The sequence below is a fragment of the Macaca nemestrina genome, chromosome 20 (genome assembly GCF_043159975.1).
Source record: "Macaca nemestrina isolate mMacNem1 chromosome 20, mMacNem.hap1, whole genome shotgun sequence".
NCBI lineage: Eukaryota > Metazoa > Chordata > Mammalia > Primates > Cercopithecidae > Macaca > Macaca nemestrina.
The window spans coordinates 37,876,250-37,880,704 of NC_092144.1; the positions used below are offsets into that span (position 1 = coordinate 37,876,250).

Genomic DNA, 4,455 nt, shown 5'->3' on the forward strand with positions numbered 1-4,455 from the left:
GGCAGGCCCATGGAGGGTCGGGATCTGGGGACGAGCAGAGGCAATAGCCCTGCACTTCTGGGTAGTGGGGGATCCCAGGAAAGCCACTGAAGGTGAAGGTCCTAGGCCTGCTCTGGACAGGAAAACTGAGGGCTTGCCCAAACACCATAACAAATAGGACAAGGACCTTGCAGAGTCCAGAAATTACTCCAGAAAAGTTTATTTTAAGCAAAAAGAACATAATAAAACTACAATTAAAAGAAAAAATCCAGCTGAGCATGGTGGCTCATGCCTATAATCACAGCACTTCAGGAGGCTAAGGGAGGAGGATTGCTTGAGGCTAGGTGTTCAAGACCAGCCTCGGCAACATAGTAAGACCCCACCTCTAAAACCTTTTTTTTTTAATTAGCCAGACTGCTGGCACATAGTCTCAGCTACTTGGGAGGCTGAAGTTGGAGGACTATTTGAGCCTAGGAGATTGAGACTTCAGTGAGCCAAGATTGCACCACTACACTCAAGCCTGGGTGACAAAGCAAGACTGTCTCAAAACAAAAACAAAAACAAAAACAAAAAACATAGAAGAAAGAAAGGGAGGGGGAGAGAGAGAGACAGAGAGAGAGAGAGAGAGAGAGAGAGAGAAAGGAGGCAAGGAAGAAGTTGGAAAAGAAAGAAAGAAAAAAAGAAAGAGAAATCCATCGAAAGAAGGAAACAAAGAAAAGAAAAAAGAGAGAAATCCATCAGAAAGAAAGAGAAAGAGAAATCCATCAAAAGAAATATAAAAGAAAAGAAAAAAGAAAGACGTCCATCAGAAAGGAAGAAAGAAGAAATAAAGAAGGAAAGAGAAAGAAAGAAATCCATCAAAAGAAAGAAAGAAAAAAGAAAGAAGTCCATCAGAAAAAAGGAAAGGAGAAAGAAAGAAAGAGAAAGAAAGAAAGAAAAGAAGAGAAAGAAAGAAAGAAAAGAAGAGAAAGAAAGAGAAATCCATCTAGTAGCTCTGTGTTGGGGGATTAAAGCGACAAATACTGGTGGCTGGGAGCCCAGTGAGGAGGCTGTGGGGAGGAAGTACACTGGGATGCTCAGAGACTACCCCAAGTCCCCGCTTGGAACTTGGAGCCTTTCTCTCCTTCATTCTCTGCAAACTCAACATATTCCTTTGAAGCAGAAGTGAAAGAACCTAAGCAGCTCCAGTTCTCAGAATTGCTTGCTGGTCCCAGAATGCAAGGTGCCTGTCTCCTTGCTCCTGGCCAAAAAACACCGAGAGGAAAGCACTGGAGAGCAGATAATTCAGCTCCTCAGAGAAACACTACACACAGATGTCAGAAGAGAAAATTAACCCAGAGTTTGTGGACTGGATTTTCCTTCAGTCATACAAGATGCAAGTCTAATTAATGGAAATGACTTGGGAGCAATGCCTTTGGTTTCATGAGGGGAAAATATTTGAGACGAAGGATTTGTCCAAATGTATTTTCTTGATGCCTCCTCCAAAGAACCTTGAAAAGGAAGAAAAACAAAATGCAAGCGAAGTGTGAGTGCTAACTGATTTCTAGCTTGTAATGTTTTATTAACAATATCTGGAGCTTAGTCTTTCCGGGCCTCGCTTCCCCCAGCCCCTGCACCGGGCCGGAGCGAGAGGTTCTGGAACCCCGGCGCCGGCGGATTCTGGGGTGTAGACGCTGCTGACCAGCCCACCCCAGCCGAGGTTCTCCGCACCGCCTTGAGAGCTTCAGCTGCCCCAGGGTGTGCAGATTAGAATCCCAAGAAAATCAAATGGCATCCGGGGATTTCTGCTCACCTGGAGAAGGGATGGAAATACTTCAACAGGTGTGCAGCAAACAACTTTCTCCTTGTAACCTGAGTAAAGAAGACTTGTTACAGAACCCATACTTCAGCAAGCTTCTCCTGAATCTCTCACAGCATGTGGATGAGAGTGGCTTAAGCCTCACCCTGGCAAAGGAGCAGGCTCAGGCATGGAAGGAAGTTCAACTGCATAAGACAACATGGTTGAGGTCTGAGATTTTACATAGAGTCATTCAAGAGTTGCTTGCGGACTACTATGTGAAGATACAAGACACAAATGTAACTTCTGAGGATAAAAAGTTTCATGAGACCCTTGAACAGCAGCTACTTGTAACCAAACTGATGCGACTCTTAGGTCCTAGCCAGGAGAGGGAGATACCTCCACTGCTGGGGATGGAGAAAGCGGACCTTCTGGAACTCATGCCACTCTCAGAGGATTTTGTGTGGATGAGGGCTCGGCTACAGCAAGAAGTAGAGGAGCAGCTCAAAAAGAAATGTTTCACTCTGCCCTGCTACTAGAATCCCAGTTCAGATGCTGACAGTGAAACCGTGAAGGCAGCAAAGGTGTGGAAACTCGCAGAGGTCCTAGTGGGTGAGCAGCAGCAATGCCAGGATGCCAAGAGCCAGCAGAAGGAGCAGATGTTGCTGCTGGAGAAGAAGAGTGCTACTTACTCCCAGGTGCTTCTCCACTGCCTCACTTTGCTGCAGAGGCTTCTTCAGAAACACCGGCTAAAGACTCAATCCGAGCTAGACCGCATCAATGCCCAGTACCTGGAAGTCAAGTGCAGTGCTATGATCCTTAAGCTGAGGATGGAGGAGCTAAAGATTTTGTCTGACACTTACACTGTTGAGAAAGTGGAAGTTCATCGTCTGATTCGGGACCGTTTGGAGGGAGCCATTCACCTACAGGAGCAGGACATGGAGACAGGTCCTGAACTCCTATGAGGTGCTTGGGGAGGAGTTTGACAGGCTGGTGAAAGAGTACACCGTACTCAGGCAGGCAACGGAGAACAAGCGGTGGGTTCTCCAGGAGTTCAACAAGGCCTATAGTTGAGCTCTGGCAGGGCCAGGAAACATGGCTTCTGCACAGCTGCTGCCTCCTCATCTTCCTGCTAGTAGGACCACCTTCACCTGGGACTGCCTTCACTACAAGGGAGTGTGGAAATGCTTATGCTTACTCGAAACACTGTAGTCATTTAGGCACCCTCCTGGTTTCCCTTTATTTTTTATAATGACTGGGCCTCCTCTGGAAAATCTAGCTAGCAGATTTATATAATTTTTATGCATAGCTGTGTGTCAGTGTCAGTCCTGTATTGTATTTGATTATCTCCTGAATAAAGTTATGATATTGTATCTTAAAAAACAACAACAACAACAACAATATCTGGTTCATCTGCTGTTTGGGAGAGAAACTTTGAATTTCAACTGGTACCTAACCAGTCCTAAGCAGGCTCTCTGAATACCTAACTTAGCACCTATGAAAAGTGGCTCAAGCTTGAAGTACAAAAGGCTAAATAGTAATTTGGAAGTTTGCTGTGCTTCAGAGTGAAGCCCCTTCTTGTCCTGCGTAGACAAAGATATCTGCTGGGTTTCATGAATGTTGCATGGCACGTGTAATTATGCTAGATAATCACACCTCACCTAACCCCCGCACCTGATGATGAACGGGCTGTGGCAGGCTCTGTCTCCATCCTCATGAGGAATTATTCAGCACCTACACTGTATTCCACTTCTGTTTGGGCCCGTAAACATACATATTTATCAAGAGCCTTTGCAATTCTGACACCATCTACTTTAAGACACTATCCTATTTGTGGGTAATCAGCACCTCATGAATATTAGATTTCTCCCTTAATTTCGCTAGCGTGGCTTTCTTCTTGGCAGGGAAAGGTCAGGACTCAATCAGGTGAATATTGCTAAGAAAAAAAAAAAGCAGAACAAACTCCTGCTCTGGGCAGGAGGATGCTGTGGTTCAGGGATGAAAGGGCCTCCTCCCTGCTTTTCTTCTGCTCTCTCCTGAGTTCCCAGCACTCCCCTGCCCCCTGACCCCGACCCAGCCTTCCCGTCTCATTGTCCAGAGATGGCTGCGTGGTTAAATGGCTCATCACTGAATAGAGGCAAATAAGTATCAAAGGCACAAGTACCTATATGTCAGAAGAACTCAGAAACAGATGACGGGCAAGTTGCCAGGAGAGAGCTGAGCCTTGCACTGAGATCGTGAGTAGAGATACATCTTCCTGCTCCCATCTACAGTTCAGAAGACCCAGCCTCACATCCCAGTCCAGTCCTGGCTCCTCAAGACTCCAGACCCACGGAGAGGTGGCGCTGATGGTGAGACAGCCAGGAGAATGGTTTCTACAGTAACCCACAGAGTGCTCAGAACTCATTCCCCAAATCAGCCACTTTCGAATCAGAAACTAGAAAGAGGGAGATGGAATAAAAAATAAAGGAATGTCAAGTTAATCACACGGCTGGACCGTGGGAGGCAGTCCATGGGCTGGGCAGTATCTCAATAAAGTTTAGGATCTAGGGTCACATCTGTGAGGCCTCGACCCCAGCCCCCCAACCTTCTATTCAGCCAGCCAGCCTTTAATTCATTTGGCTATCACTAAATGAGCACCTACAATGTGCCAGACATGGGGCTAAGCACTAAAAGTGTAAAGACAAGCTGGACAGTGT

General features: G+C 46.3%; 1 pseudogene; it reads left to right on the forward strand.

Moving 5' to 3' along the window:
• The first annotated feature begins 1,605 nt into the window (after positions 1 to 1,605).
• LOC105487647 (HAUS augmin-like complex subunit 4 pseudogene) lies at positions 1,606 to 2,930 on the forward strand (annotated as a pseudogene).
• Positions 2,931 to 4,455: the final 1,525 nt, after the last annotated feature.